Here is a 16,257-nt window from a genome sequence, read left to right as displayed (position 1 = left end):
TGGTGTGGACTGTGCCCGGCTAAAAATTAATAGGAGCAACCAAAAAAAAATAAATAAATGGAGAAAGAGTGTCCTAAGGTGAAGTGATTCTCTCTCTACCACTCCACACTTACCGCTTTTAAATAAGTATTTTGAAATAAGATGTCCATATTATAATGTATGCATGCCGTAGAAGTTAAAAAAAGCATTCTGTTTCATTTTGTGTTCTTCTGATTGCAACCTTATTGATTTGATACTTATTTTCAAATAGCACAGCATCTGTAAACACAAAATGAATCTCCCTAATTTAAAATGTTGCTCCTTCCTTAAATTAGCTAAAATGACACAGTTTAACTGTTTGCATTAACTGTTTGTATATATTGGAGGTTTTCACAGCAGTTAGCATATGGGTTTACAAACTGATTTGGGATTATACTAGTATGTAAACTGGAAAATTATGGTACCCTAGCTGACTCCCTGAGAACGAAGGGCTACAAGGTGCAGATGGACACTCTGATCATCAGAGCCCTGGGCACCTGGGACTCCTGCAATGAGCATGTGCTGCGGACCTGCGGGATCGGTTGACGCTACGCAAGGCTCATGCAGCGCCTCATGGTCTCAGACACCATCCGATGGTTCAGAGACATCTACACTGAACACATCACTGGCCGTCAACAATACCAGGAGGCATGAGCTGGAGCAACATCCTGCATCGACTACAAGAAAGGGAACAAGAGACGTTATCCGTTGGACCATATGAACTGGAACTATAAACTCACTGAACGTTAAATCTCACTAAATGAGGGTCAATCCAGCCTCATCATCGTATCCACTCATTATACTCCACACCTGAACATAGCCATTATATGAACAACATACCCTCATATCTCAATGTCTGTACTTTGATCCGTTAACCTTTTACCCCCAGTTGGGAATATTGCAGATTATGTATTCCTTACGCCATCTAATTTTAAACCAAATTTTGCACCTCTTGATCCTCTGTATGTTATTCCCTGATAACGAGAAACTTCTAGGCTTTAACTCTGTATTGTTCACTTTTTTTTTAAAACATCAATTTAATAATTTTTTTATATCTGGAAATAAATAAATAATGTTTATATTGCAGCATTAAATGAGGGGGGCTGACTGCAAGGCAATAGTTGTTTACATAATTATTTACACAATGTGCAGTAATATATTTGCCTATTACATGACACAGTTAACAGTATTTGCATAATAAATTACTCCATGGACTTTAATGTATTTAAATGGCGACTGTTACTTGTAGCACGTTGTCAGTGAAAATCAGTTACTCGCACTCTCAGTCCCTCCACATCCTATTTCCCGGTCCCAGCCCACCCCCGATTCTGGAGCGCTGCCCAAGGACTCCCTGTCCCAGCTGCCCTGCGCGCTACAGCGCCTGACCCCGGCAGCGAATGCCCTGTAGTAACCCCTGTGCCGCTCGCGCGCTCCCCTCCTCTGCGTGGCAGCCGTTTACAACGTTACAGAGCCGGCCCCTCGCGCGCCACCCCGCTCCGGCCAATCACTGAGCGCCGCTCATGAATGTGGAATGAGGATGCGCCGCAACTGCGTTGGCTTGTGCGAGGTGCGTGCGGTGCGGGGGAGCTAAGCGGGGCCTGGACTGGTTCCGCGGTGCCGGTACACGGGGCTGCGCGGGGTGGGTAGCGAAGGTAGCCGGCTGGCATTGTGGGCACAGCCTAGGCTGGACCCCTGCGTCGCGGCCTGGACACCGGATCCGGCAAGGCGTGGTGAGAGCGGCTGGGAGCTGCTGTTTTGCTTGGGTGCATCTGCGCTGGGGGCGAGAGACAGGGATGAGTTGGTGGGAGGGGACTTTGGGGGGGGGGGCGACGATGCTGGGTGTGGGCAGTGATGAGCTGCCAAATTTTTAACAACGGGTTCCCTCCTCCCTCCAAAATTTTAACAACGGGTTCCCTCCTCCCCCCCCCCTCCGTGGGGGGGGGGGTCGTGCCCCATCCAACCCCTCATGTTCCTTAACACACACACTCCGAGACCCCTGACCCATCCCCCCTTCCCTGTCCCCTGACTGCCCCTTGCCGCCCCACCCAACCCCTCCTCTCATTCTCAATGGCCCCCCAGAACCCCTACCCCATACAACTACCCCTTCTCTCTGTCCCTGAGTGCCCCCACCACCTCATCCAACCCTGCTCTTTCCTGACTGCTCCCCGGGACCCTTGCCCCCATTCAATCCCCCTGTTCCATGCCCTCTGACTTCCCTGACCCCTATCCACCCCCACAACCCACCCCTCCCTGCCCCCTTACCACACTGCCTGGGGACCGGGTCCACTCTGCCAGGACCACGACCGCGCGCGCCCGGGCCCGACCGGGCCAGACTCGCCGAGCTGCTCGGCCCGACTGCCCGGGCTGGGCCGGCACCGGGGCCCGACGCGCCGCGCCGCTCAGCCCGACTCCCCGGGCAGGGCCGGCACCGGGGCCCGACTCGCCGAGCCGCTCGGCCCGACTCCCCGGGCCGGGCCGGCACCGGGCCCGACTTCGCCGAGCCGCTCGGCCCGACTCCCGGCCGGGCCGGGCCGGCCGGGCCCGGCGCTCGGCCCGACTCCTGGGCGGCACTGGGGCCCGGCCGCTCGGCGGCAGCCGCGGAGGCCCCGACTCCTGGGCGGCGCTGGGCTGGAGGGAGCCGTGGTCTGGGACCGGGAGCTGCTGAGCCAGCCGCACCTCCCCTCCCCCTCCGCGCCCCAGCTTACCTGCTGGCTGCCTCCATGCTGCTTTTTCAGGCTTCCCGCAAACATCTGATTCGCGGGAAGCAGGGGAGGGGGAGGAGAAGGGGGCGGAGCAGGAGAGGAGTGGGCGGGAACTTTTGTTAAATTTAGCAGCCCTTAACAAGCGGTTCTAAAATGGCTGCTAAAATTTAACAACGGGTTCGCGTGAACCCGTGTGAACCCGCTGCAGCTCACCCCTCGGTGTGGGTGTGTGCGTGGGGGCTCCAGGAGGTTGTGGGGGGGGAGACGGGTGAGTTGGTGGGAGGGGACTTGTTTTGGAGGGGCAACGATGCTGGGTATGTGTGTATGTGTGTGGGGGAGCTCCAAGTTGGGGGGAGACAGGTGAGTTGGGGGGGCGACGATGCTGGGTGTAAGTGTGTGCGTGGGGGCTCCAGGCGGGGGGGGCAGGGGTGAGTTGTGGGGGGTGACAATGCTGGGTGTGGGGGGGTGATTTGGGAGGAGGGGCCTTGTGGTGGCAACAATGCTGTGTGGGGGTGGGGCTCCAGGAGCTGGAGAGTTAGGTTTGGGGGGTGTGTGTGGTTGGGGGGTAGTGGGGCTGAGATTGGCAGGTGTGGGAGAGCTCAAGGGAGAGGGGAATGAGGATGGTGGGCTGTGGAGGGGGCTGCAGGGGTGTGTTTGGTGGATGTGAGAGGTCAGTGGGGTGGGGAGTTGAGTGAGGTTGGTGCAGGTGAGGAGGGTGGATCGGGGGCTGGTTGAGGGTTTAGGTTAGCTGGGGCTCAAGGAAGTGGGGAATGAGGTTGGTGGGGGTAGGAAAGGGTTGGTGGGTGGGTGTGGGAGGGCTCGAGGGGGAGGGGAGTGAGGATGGGCTGGGAGGAGAAGCCTGTGTGGCCCATGTGGTGGGTAAGGTGTGGGGTTGATGGCAGGAAAGGGAAATGGCTGGATGGGGACGTTGAGGATGGTTGAATGTGGGATGTTGTTAAAATTGGGCTACAGCTTCAGTGAAGGGCAAGTAAATTGGAATTTGGGATTGAGTTAGGGAGCTGGGATCATAATAATAAATAATAATAATTGGAGATATACCTATCTCCTAGAACTCGAAGGGACCTCAAAAGGTCATTGAGTCCAGCCCCCTGCCTTCACTAGCAGGACCAAGTACTGATTTTTTTTTTTTGCCCCAGATCCCTAAGTGGTCCCCTCAAGGATGGAACTACAACCCTGAGTTTAGCAGACCAATGCTCAAACCAGTGAGTTATCCCTCCCTGAGTTATCCCTCATGAATGGCTTCCTTTTGCCTTAGGAGCTGCTTGCTGTAAGTTCCAAGTTATCCCTTCAGTTTCCTTCCCTGATCCTCCAATGCAAAATTACAGTCTCAGGAAATGAAGCTACAGATACTGCTTCCCACATGGAATTGGTTTAATGACATGTGTGACTCTTTAAAGGGACAATAACTTAGGCCTTGTTTACACCTAAAAATTGGATTGACAGCTGCAGCACTCAGTGCTGTGAAAAACCCTTGTGCTCTGTGCAACATAGTTAAATTGACCTAACCACAGCTGTAGATGCAGCTAGGTCTACAGGGGAATTCTTCTGTTGACCTAGTTACTGCCTTTTAGAGAGGTGGACATGGACAAAAATACTCCTTCTGTTGATGTAGGAAGTATCTGTGCTACAGCGGCACAGGTGCAGTGCTGTAGTGTAGAAATACCCTTAGCCTCAGAGTAAGTCTCAATCCCAGCTACATGAGGTCTCCCAACATGGTCAAGACCAGTGGCGCTGAAATGGTGTTGCAAGAGTGAGACTTGGACTGTGTCTGCACTTGCAGAGTTTTTCTGCTGGCAGTTTCACCGGTGATAAGGAATCAGTAAAAGAAAAGCACTGGTTTGTGTTCTCACTTTTTTTTGTCTGATTTTGTAAGCAACTGGTTTTTAAGTGAGGTGACAAATCAGACTCCTGAAATGGATACAGTAGTCGGGAAAGGTTGAGAGCCACTGGTGAAGACCAAGGGCATGTCTACACTTGAAAAAACCGAGGGAGCGTCTACACTTGCCAATGACTTTTTGCAGTGAAACTTCTGAGTTTCACCACAAACAGAAAACTACCTACCTACACTGGTATTGAAAAATTGCTTACTTTCTCATTTTTACCATATAATAAATCAATTAGAATATAAATATTGTACTTATTTTGATATATAGTATATAGAGCAGTATAAACAAGCCCTTGTCTGTATGAAATTTTAGTTTGTACTGATTTCGCTAGTGGTTTTTATGTAGCCTGTTGTAAAACTAGGCAAATATCTAGATGAGTTGATGTACCTCCTGGAAGACCTCTGTGTACCCCCCAGGGGTATATTTACCTGTGGTTGAGAACCACTGGTCTACACTACCAGTTTCTGTAGGTATATGTGCTTCACTCAGGGATGTGAAAATCCACACCCCCTGAGCAATGCAGTTATACTGACCTAACCCCCAATGTAGGCAGCACTATGTTAGTGGGAGGGCTTCTCCTGTTGAGATAGCTATTGCTTCTCAGGGAAGTGGAGTACTTATGAGCTCTCCTCTTCAGGCCTGGTCTACACTAGGGGACGGGGTCAATATAAGATACGCAACTTCAGCTACATGAATAGCATAGCTGAAGTCGAAGTATCTTATTTCGATTTACCTCCCGTCCTCACGGCGTGGGATCGACGGCTGCGGCTCCCCCTGTCGACTCCGCTACTGCCGCTCGCTCTGGTGGAGTTCCGGAGTCGACAGGAACGCGTTCGGGGATCGATATATCGCGTCTAGATGAGATGCGATATATTGATCCCCGATAAACCAATCACTACCTGCCGATCCAGCGGGTAGTGTAGACATACCCTCAGTGTAGGTAGTGTCTTCTCGAAGTGCTACTGCAGCGCAGCTGCACTGTAAGTGTAGACAGTCCCTGAGAATTTTTTTTAAAACTTCTTATTACACACAGAAGCCTTGAAGTAGAAGTAGTGAGAAGGGATGGGGATGCTCAATCATGTCTATTGTGGTGCTCTAGTTGTTCTTTTGAAACCTGTATTTGAGGTGAGTAGACTTTATTTTGTCTAGGCTGAGAGGATTTCAGGGGTGATTGTACTGGTGCTGTGTCTCCCTACACAGCGGGAGTGGTAAATATAATGTAGCTTATTTCAAGGAAAGTGTTTGGTGTTAATAACACATAAAAAGACGGACATGAAGCAGAAGGTTTTCTTCTGTCCTGATTATGCCCTGTCTGATGGTACATCTTGTTTTTTCTGTTTTTGCGGGGTAGGAGAAGGAGAGCAATTGACTGGAGAAGAGAGATTCAGGGACTTGAAAGAGACAGGCCAAATTTGGTCCAGCATTTAGATTGTGTATTTAAAACAACAATGATAAAAACAAAACAAACCCAAAACACCTAACTATATTATTTCGCATTCCAGTGTAACTTTTTAACAAATAAATATTCTCAACCAGTGGCTAATGTAAACATTACAGCATTGTACTAGTGCATGAGAACAAGGAAGTGAAACTCACTTGGCAGTGTCTAAAAAGAGAAACCAGATAGTCTATTTACATTGTCCAAATTGAAAAAATATAGAAAACAAAAAGTTTAAGTAAATTAGATGTGTAAAATTTTCAATTTTGCTAGTTCTTTACCTTTAGGTAAGGGAAAGGAAATGTGTAGATATTCTCCAGTCTTGTTGTGCCTTTCTATGTACAAGTACAACTATGTGACACCCATAAAATGTACTAAAATGATTTTTCATCAGCATTTTAAAATTACATATTACTGTATTTCTAGTGGCCATCTGTTACTTAAATCAACACTAATTAAATTCTGTGAGGTAGCTCTTTTATAAAGTTGAAAAATGTATAGATGATGGGGAATATACCAGATTGAAATAGCTAAAATACGATTTCAGATAATTCCATAAAGGTGGTGCTACACTTCCAGACTTAAAAAACAGGGAGCATTTGGTTTGCTTTTAACGATTTGATTTATTGGTTTGAACTTTTTTTTCACTCTTCGATCATGCACTGAGAGGCTTCGGTGAGAGTCAAAAGGGGCTTTGCATGGGCACGTGGTTCACTCACACAGTTATTAGTATAGGACTGGGGCCTTAAAATCAGTCTCTGCAGTTGCAGACAACACTACAAAAATCTGAAAGTTGTGACAAAGTTTGAGTTTCTGCATGCTCTGACATCTTCTTTAACTTGATGGGCATGGTAGCTGCGGAAACTATAGATCTGTTTTAGTTTAATATAGGCTTTCCCCTCAATTAGTTTTTTTTAATTGGCAGTGTTACATCCTCATTAAAGAGTGTTAGGTTCTAGAATGTGTGTTCTGGCCATGGTGCATAGACCCCTAAAACAGTATGGTAGCTGATAATCTAAACATCGGTTTAAAACTTTTTGGATGGTGGTTTCCACTGGAGCTGCATGCACACCTTGCATTTATCCTCACATCCAGTACCTGGGGGTTTAGAAAGAGCCACAGCACCAACTGCCACGTAATTCCTTCTTATTGCTGCTGGTGATGTAAGCAAGTACTCACTATTGTCTGTTGCTACTCCGTAGGTCCCTCTTCTTGGGAAGGGTGGGTGGGTAGTAAACTGCTTTTTTGTTTTCCAGTTCATTTTAGGGCAATTAGTGCAGTTTAGATGCTTGGCCCAGATGGTTACTTTTTTGGTAACTTCACTGAGCCTTGATTGTTCTGCTATGATTTTGTGTCTGTAGGAATGATTGAAGTTAAGTTCTAGGGCCTCAAGTCTTGCCCCTTATGTGAAGGTACTATATACACCTCTACCCTGATATAACGCGGTTGTGGTGAGCCAAAAATTCCTACCGCGTTATAGGTGAGACGCTGTTATATCAGGGTAGGGGTGGCAGAGCTGCAGAGGTGATTTAAAGAGCCTGGGGCTCCTGCTGCGGGGAGCCCCAGGCCCTTTAAATCACCGGCGGAGCCCCGCTGCCGTAGCCCCAGGGTAGCGGTGGCAGGGCTCCAGTGGTGATTTAAAGGGTCCGGAGCTCCCTGCAGCAGCCAGAGCCCCAGGCCTTTAAATCGCCAGTGAGCCCTGCTGCTACCGTGCTATATCGGGTCATGTTATAGTGGGGTAAAGGTGTACTTAATGGATCAGTGTATGAGTGCTTGCTCTGACTTAGAGGGGTAATACTTAGGATCTGTGCTTTTGTGTGTGGATCTCTTTTAGCTTCGCAGAGAGCCATAGAATTCCAGCTTGAGCTTAATCTTAATGACTCCATTACTAGACTGTGCTATTCACCCTATTACTTCTGGCTGTATTTGGCTCCATCACACATGCTGAAGCTCAAGAGCTCTGAAAAAATGTCTAGAGCCACAACCTGTGACATGGATCTGCATCCGTCCTGGTTGGTTGGTTAAAAGCAAGCAAAACCACAACTGTGCAAGACAGTGCCTCCTTCAAAGATGCATACATACCAAATTCCTTGAAAAATACAAGGTCTCTTAGAGAGACTTGGCAACTTTGAACCTGAAATTGTTGGGATTTGAAAAATCTCACTGACTTTTCAAGATCGTCCAGTTCAAGCAATTGAGAAAGGGAAAGCCACTCTCTCAACAAATATATTTTGAAACTAGCCTTCAGTCCACCTTCCAAAAGTGCTGACCATTTCTACCCAATGCTCTAAAAAAAGGATTAAAGTACTTTTATACAGATCCTGTTCCTGGTTTTTGTACTGAATCTGCAGCCCATAGTAGGTCAAGTTAGGCTGATTTCCCTTGCTTAGTCTCATAGAAGGAAGAGACAAAGTGCAAGATATGTAGGGGACGAAGTCATGCTCCTCAGCTTTCCTCCATATGAATATAGTTAATTACCAAGCTGTAATAGTTCAGTAAAATATCTTGTTGTGGGACAAACTGACTCCTTTGCATGAAGAGGCACAGGAGGCCATCACAATGAATTGATGAATTCTGAATTTACAATTTATACAACTTCAAACAGGGTCTAGAAAATGATTGTAGTTAATTGCTGCTTGTTTCACTTAAATTTAACCATGTTTTTGTGTAGTTGTATTGCAGTAGTGTCTAGAGACCGCTACTGAGATCAGTGCATTGTTGGGCTAAGCACTACCCAAAAAAAAAGGTAAAACAGTCGCTGTCCCAAAGAGCTTACCATCTAAATAGACATAGTAGACAACAAGTATGGAGGGGTAAAGGTGTGGGCAGTCCTTGGTGTGGTGCTGCAGGTGTCAGGGTGGATTTGATTTATATCAAATGGATTTAAATCACAATTTAAGTCACTAGCCAAGAAGACTCAATTTAATCATGGATTTCTACATAAAAGTGCATTCTTGTTGGTTATTATAATATTAATACATATTCTTCACAACTCAGAGATAGATGTAGGTTTCATTTTTAGAGAGTACACACTATGCATTTTTTAAATGATTTATTTTGAAAACTTTTCAGGTTAGTTTTTCAGCTATATCAGAAAATGAATGATTGGTTATTTAATTTACCAATGGTAATTGAAGCAGATATTTATGAAGTAATTGGGAGGTGAACTATCTCCAATTCAACAGGTTAATCATTAATATTTGGAGGATTTTCTTGCCATGCTGTATTAGGAGGAGATCACCACCAGACAGACATTTAAATTGTTTTATTTAACTGAAACAACGTTATTATTCCTGATTTTTTTTCTTCAACAGCAAACGTATTTTAACAAAACAAGCATATGAATTTTTGAATTTAGTTAAACATTCAAGTTTTTTAAAATCAGGTTTGTTTTTGTTAAAATTGTTTTTAACTAAAATAGTTAAATGAAATATTTAAAAAAACAAAAACAAAACAAAAATTAATTCGACTTAAGTCAGCCAGGTCAATATGAGAAACTTAAAGCTAACTCAGTTGTCTTCACCTTCATTTTCTTGTTTGTTCATAATCGGGAAAAGAAAAACAAGATTTCCTGCTTTTTCAGGTCCCAAACGATTTCTCAATTTGGAATGAATTAGTCCAAAGGAAGAAAATATTCTTTCCACACTGCCAGAAGAAGCTACTTCTGTTAAAAGTGAGATTATCACTTCAACAGTCTCTGAATCCAAGTGCTTAAGTGACTTCCACCAGTTCACTGGTGTGACTTTCTTTAAAACATCATTAGAAAACATGTATTTCTTGAATGGTTCACTCTTAGCTCTGAAGTTTATTATAGTTGGCATTATGGAGGGATGGTTGCTGGCTGTCCATGTCATAGCCAACTCCTCTTCTTCAGCAGTTAAGGTTTAACCCTGGTACTGAGTATTGAGAATATTTGCAAGAAAATGAGCTGCCAATAGTGCTTGTCTCATTCATTTTTTTTTAATGCTTGTAATTTAACTCTGTCATTGCATAGTTCTCTTTTTAAGATCTCACTCAGTTCCTTCCAAATTTCAACAGTGTCAGCAATCAAACAGCTATTTCCCTGCATTTTGTTCAAGGCTACAGAAATAGGCTTCAGGGTACTCGACATGTGTTCAACATTTCTCTTAAGCCCAATGTTGAGAACTTTGGCTGTGACAGTGCCATCTATTTTTTTACGATTTTGTTCACGAATTATCAGATTAGGCTAGTTCTTGATATAGTGTTCAAAACAGTCCACTACTGAGTTCCATTGTGTGTCTTGTGGAAGAGTTAGCTTGGTTCCTGCCACTTTTTTTGGAGCAGCTGCTGTGAAGTGGTTGTTACAGAAGTATTTTGCAATTTCAACAACATTAGCTTTTATTTCTGGAATGAGCACTGCACTCATATGTTATTAGCTTGGGACTCTCTTCTAAATAACATCTTCTCATCTTGGATACATTTGCAGCATCGTCTGTGACCGAGCTGCATACTAGACATTTGATTTTTTTTTCAGTTTGTTATAGCTTTTACTGCTACTTGTAAGTATTCTGCTGTGTGTGCATTTCCTGATGTATAAATTGTTTCTGTAAGGAAGACATTCCCTTCTTCTTTTGTATACAAGCACATACAATAGGATCATTGTGGACATTGCTCCACCCATTAAGACTCAGGTTAACAATTTTACCCTCTAGAGCAGGGGTTGGCAACCTTTCAGAGTGGTGTGCCGAGTCTTCATTCATTCACTCTAATTTAAGGTTTCGCGTGCCAGTAATACATTTTAACGTTCTTAGAAGGTCTCTTTCTACAAGTCTATAATATATAACTAAACTATTGTTGTATGTAAAGTAAATAAGGCTTTTAAAATGTTTAAGAAGCTTCATTTAAAATTACATAAAATGCAGAGCCCCCTGGACCAGTGACCAGGACCTGGGCAGTGTGAGTACCACTGTAAATCCGCTTGTGTGCTGCCTTAGGCACCTATGCCATAGGTTGCCTACCCCTGCTCAATTTCTCTTTCATACACTTTATCCAGCAATTTGCTTGCAACATCTGCTCTGTTGGGTGGACTGTATCCTGGTCTTATTGACTGAACCATGTTAATGAAGTGTGGGTTCTCAGTCATATGGAAAGGAGAGTTTGTTGCATAAACAACCCGGGCAGTTTTTTCATCAGTTACCTCTTTTTGTAATCTGCTGGTTCTTATCACAAACTTATCTATGGTTGTTTCTGGATGATGGAGATTTTTTTTTTCTTTTTGCTACAGGTGATATACTGTGGCTATGTGGTATAGGTGATGTGGCAGAAACATTATCGTTGGCAGATAATTCTGAAACTATAGAAAATGATGGTGATCTTGAAGGTTGATAGTCTTCAGAATCCTGTATGTTGAGGATGGATTCTCCTAAACCAAAATAAGTCAATGGAGTTACCATATATACTCATTCATTAGCCCGTTCGTTTATAAGCCGATCCCCCAAGATGGTTAGGTAAAAATAGCAAAAACTGTATGACCTTTTCATAAGCCGACCCTATATTTCAGGGTTTGGCAGACTTTGGCTCCTGGCCCATTAGGGTAAACCGCTAGCGGGCCTGGACATTTTGTTTACCTGGAGTGTCTGCAGGCATGGAGCCTCTCAGCTCCCAGTGCAAACTGCAGACACTGGGAGCTGAGGGGCTCCATGCCTGCAGACGCTCCAGGTAAACAAAATGACAATGTATTATATATTCAATTAAATGATTCCATAGAGTTTAAAATTGTCAGATTTTGGTGGAGTCCTGTTTATAAGCCGACCTCCGCTCTTTGATGCATCACATTTTTACCAAAAATATTCGGCTTATGAACGAGTATATACGGTATTTAATTATTATTACCATACTGCTCATTTAGTATTACTCATTGCATTCACTGACACTCAGTACTACTTTAAAGGTGAAATTGTAAAAGGAAGATCTGCCTATTTCAGCTATTTATTTTTTATCACAACTGCATCTAAAATGATAGTAACAACTTTTTTTTTTTTTTGCTCAAACTTGAGAATTCAAGAATAGTCCAGAAGGAAGACAGGCAGTCCTTAAGAAAGAAGTATGAAATAAAAAAAGTTTACCAACCTGAAGATCCTGCTCGTTCAGACATGTTTCTTTCATCATCTTCAACGCAGTTTCCTCCTGAGAAGGAACACTTCTCATGATGTTTCATTCGGGCAACCAGGCCTTGCATTTCTTTGTTGCACTCTTTGCACACATGCCTGTCTTACCCACAGGTAGAGGAACTTCATTAAAATATTCCAAAACTGGGTCTCTTTTACGGCCTGCTGCCATTATAGCTTTCCCCTTCTAGTGAGAGAATGGTATGGTAGATCTCAAATCAATGAAGGCTACGCTCAGAAAGACCTCAAGACTTCTGGAATATGCTGCTCAAACAGTTTCACTTTTGTTTTTACTGCCTGTCCCTCCCTTCTCACATTTTTGTCCAGACTTCTCCTTGTCAAGATCTATTCTACCCCCAACAATCTTCTGTTCATTGAACTTTTTGAAACTTTGCACTTCTAGAGAGAGGTAAGGGATTGACTCTGTGCACACAAATTTGAAGAGGGACAATAGGGTTGAGGTCTGTTATTCCTCACATTTATTTATTTATGTTAAAACATTTTTGCTGTTAACAAGCATGTTGTCTCTGGAGGCACAAATCCACAGTCTGAGAACTGAAAAACTAAGCATCTCTGATGGTATCTTCTAGACTGAGCACTGAGTCCCATTGGGTAGATAGAAAGATTAACCTAAATAATCTATACAGAAGCCCCTGGAGCCCCATAAAATTGGGTCCCTAATCCATGAACTATTGGGACTCTTCTACAAAACTTTTCTTAAGCATTACATGAATATATTGTCTCATACTATAGAATTAGAATTTATAATCCCTATTCCATGATGAGATATCTTTGAGCTATAATGTATCTTAATTAAAACTATCTTAGGTTTTCTCCTCAAAAAGCATTTTATCAAAATAATCTGATTTAAATAAAAATACGATTTTTATCCACCCTGATAGGTGTGCACCATTTTAATTTCCCATGATTGGCAGCAATATGTTCAATTTAATAGCCTGGGCAAGGAGAAGTCAATACACATTAACAAAATAGCATATTCCTTTTTAAATAAGGCTTCAGGTCAGGAGGAATTACAGTAGATGGTTCATAAGGTCTCCACATCAGGACCCAAACTTAACATCTGTAACACCAAGTCTCTGAGGCCTGGTCTGTACTACAGTATTTGGTCAGCATATGGTAAGCTGTTTTATATTGACCTAATTATGTCAGTGTACACACTACAGCCTTGCTCCTGCCAATGTAAGTGCCGTACTACACTGAAATAATAATTTCCCCTCCACAAGAGGTATGGGGCTTATGCCTGTGTAGTTAAGGCAATGCAGGGTAGACGCTGCATTACTTACATCTATTGGCGGTCATTCTTATCAAACTGGAGCCGTGAAATTGACAAAAAAGCTGGCTCCCTCCCAGGCTGCTGCCTGGTCTCCACTCCAAGCTGTGCTGCCACGCAGGCTCCCGGCTCAGGCTCCCTGCTCCCAGTTGGGCTGCCGCCCGGGCTCTCAGTTCGCTGCTCCCCGCTGGGAGCATAGCAGGTGACTAGGCTCTGGGTGCGGATCTCCCTGCCAGGAGCTTGGCTGCCCCCCACCCCCTCCCCGGCTCTTGGCTCCCTGCTCCCCTCCTGGGAGCACAGCTGTACCTGGCTGGGAGCTCTATTCCCAGAGTCTGGTTGGCTGCCCCGTTCCCAGCGGGGAGCCAAAGTGTGTGTGTGGGGCAAGTCAGACTTCCGGTGGGGAGCTGCGCGCAGAGCTGAAAGTCCTGGCTCTCAACACTGCACACTGCCCCTCTTAAATCGATGGAAGTGCTCCTGGTGAGGACGTGCAACACTGACAGAAAAAGGGCAGTGTGGACATGAACCACTTAGTAAATTGACCTAACATAGGTCCAGCTGAGTTTATAGTGTAGACATACCTCAAGGGTATGTCTACACAGGGATAAAAAATCCTCGACCGGTCCTCCGAGAATTGAGGGTCCCAGAGCACAGGCTCCAGCCTGAGCCCAAATGGTCTATACAGCAATTTTTAGCCCCACAGCCCAAATCCCATGAGCCCAAGTCAGCTGACCTAGGCCAGCTGCAGCTGTGCTGTTGGTCGTTAATCCCTGTGTAGACATACTCTGAGTCTGATTAGGCTTGTCTAGAGACGGAGAGAATACACTGCAGCTTGCATGTCCTTTCCTTCTCTCTTCCTGTTTATGTAACCCAGCCCTAGGTTGGGGAAGGGCCTCCTTGATTACACCCCAGGCTCTACTTAGCTGTAGGCTCCACCCTGTCCCTTAAAGGAGCAATGCATATCTTCAGAAGGGGAAATAGATGAGGAGCAGCCAAGTGACTTGCTCAAGAAAACACAACAGGTTAGCATCAGAGCTGGATATAGGACCCATTTCTCTTGACTCCTGGATCAGTGCCCTATCCGTTAGACCACACTGCCTCGCTTGCTATTCTGAGGGAGAAAATATTTGGAAAATTGGATTGGGGTATATGTGTGTTGCAGAGAAAAGCTTTGTTTTGAAGGCAGTGATATCTTGTGATCAGTCTGTGTTCTGGAAGTGAGTTCCATGTTTGTGGGCCCGCTACCTTGAAAGTTCTGTCTTCAGCCCTTACTAGTTTCACTCTTGTGAGTTAATGTTTCATTGTTCTAGTACAGTGGTTCTCAAACTATTTTACTGGTGACCTCTTCCACATAGCAAGTGTCTGAGTGCGACCCCCACCTAATAAATTAAAAGCACTTGTTTATATATTTAACACCATTATAAATGCTGGCAGCAAAGTGGGGTTTGGGGTGGAGGCTGACAGCTGGCCCCCCCATGTAATAAACTCGCGACCTCCTGAAGGGTCCTGACCCCCAGTTTCAGAACCCCCGTTCTAGTAAGTGTAACTGCTGAAGGCAATCATGTTCATGGTTGTCTGTTAAAGCTTGGGTCCTTATCGTGGAAGACTTTTAAGAGCAGACTGGAACACTGAATATGTGCCTTTCAACAAGGAACCATTAAATGACAGGAGGTGGAGTATTAGTCTGCTATGATTTCAGATTCCTTGCTAAGTAGGTGGCTGCTTTCTTTGGTATCAGCTAGAGCCTTTTTAAGTTGAGTGATTTAAACACAACATACCTAGGGATGCAGTAGTCAAGTTGAGGTAACAAACAGAACAGGGTGGGAAATGGTTTTCCATCATGCAAAAATGTGCGACATTTCAAAATTTTCCTGTTCTGAATTGGGATGAAGGTTTCACTTTTTGACATTTTTGTTATGAAAAACCACAAAGAGGCTTCCCCACCCCATTTCCCTTCTATGGAATAACAGCCCAATAGTGATTAGGGCAATCAAGTGGGATGTGGGAGACCCAGGGTCAAGTCCTTGCTCTGACTGATTCAGAGGGATTTGAATCTAGGTTTCCCATATCCATGTAGTGCTCTAACCACTGGGCTATTGGCTATTCTGGAAGCCGGGGTGGGGGTTGCGTGGCTCTTGTTTTGACCAGAAATTCGATCCTGGACTTAAGAAAACTTATTGACTGAAGTTTTTTCAAAACTGATCAGTTCTTGTGAAAAGTTTTGGTTTTAGTGAATCTGCATTTTTGACAAAATGGTTTGTCAAAAAATTCACAGCCAACTTTCATTATAGATCACCATGGTCAGATAAGAGTGTGACAGGATGGAGCAGTATACTAGTGAGGAGTAGAAGAGACCTTTTTTTGTTTTTCATCTATAGCTATTGTGGATCCAACAATACTGAGGGCTATGGACAGACTTGAAGTAGATATTTTATTTATAACCTTGCATATTGGTCCTGAATTAAGTTAGATTGGGGTTTTCTTTCTTATGAAAGCCTTATAAATATATATATATGTGCCACATGTAATACTGTTTAATTTTATATTTATATTTATATATTTTGTTTAATATATATATATATATATATATTTAAAATTCTAGCTTAATAGATTCATAGACTTTTTTTTTTTTAAAGTCCAGATGGGGCCATTATGATAATCTAATCTCCTGCTTATTGCAGGCCAAAGAACCATACCCAGTGTTTGCATCTGGCCCATAACTTCTGTTTGAACAATAGCATATCTTTTAAAAAGATTTCCAGTCTTGACTTAAAGA

General features: G+C 44.3%; 1 protein-coding gene across 5 annotated transcripts in view; it reads left to right on the top strand.

Annotated features, from left to right (window-relative positions):
* Nucleotides 1-1,563: 1,563 nt before the first annotated feature.
* ACSL3 (acyl-CoA synthetase long chain family member 3) overlaps nucleotides 1,564-16,257 on the top strand; it is a 100,796-nt gene continuing 86,102 nt past the window's right edge. For 2 of the 5 annotated variants that reach the window (XM_039487832.1, XM_039487825.1), the window contains exon 1: nucleotides 1,608-1,748. The gene's annotated coding sequence lies outside the window, so the exon portion shown is untranslated. Of the gene's footprint in view, nucleotides 1,586-1,607; nucleotides 1,749-16,257 lie in introns of those variants that run through there. The other 3 variants (XM_039487831.1, XM_039487824.1, XM_039487827.1) reach the window with 2 other exon arrangements.

Source organism: Mauremys reevesii, linkage group 9, assembly GCF_016161935.1.
Source record: "Mauremys reevesii isolate NIE-2019 linkage group 9, ASM1616193v1, whole genome shotgun sequence".
NCBI classification, from domain to species: Eukaryota; Metazoa; Chordata; order Testudines; family Geoemydidae; genus Mauremys; species Mauremys reevesii.
Note: the sequence above shows the minus strand (reverse complement) of the source record. Positions and strands in the feature narration are given on the sequence as shown.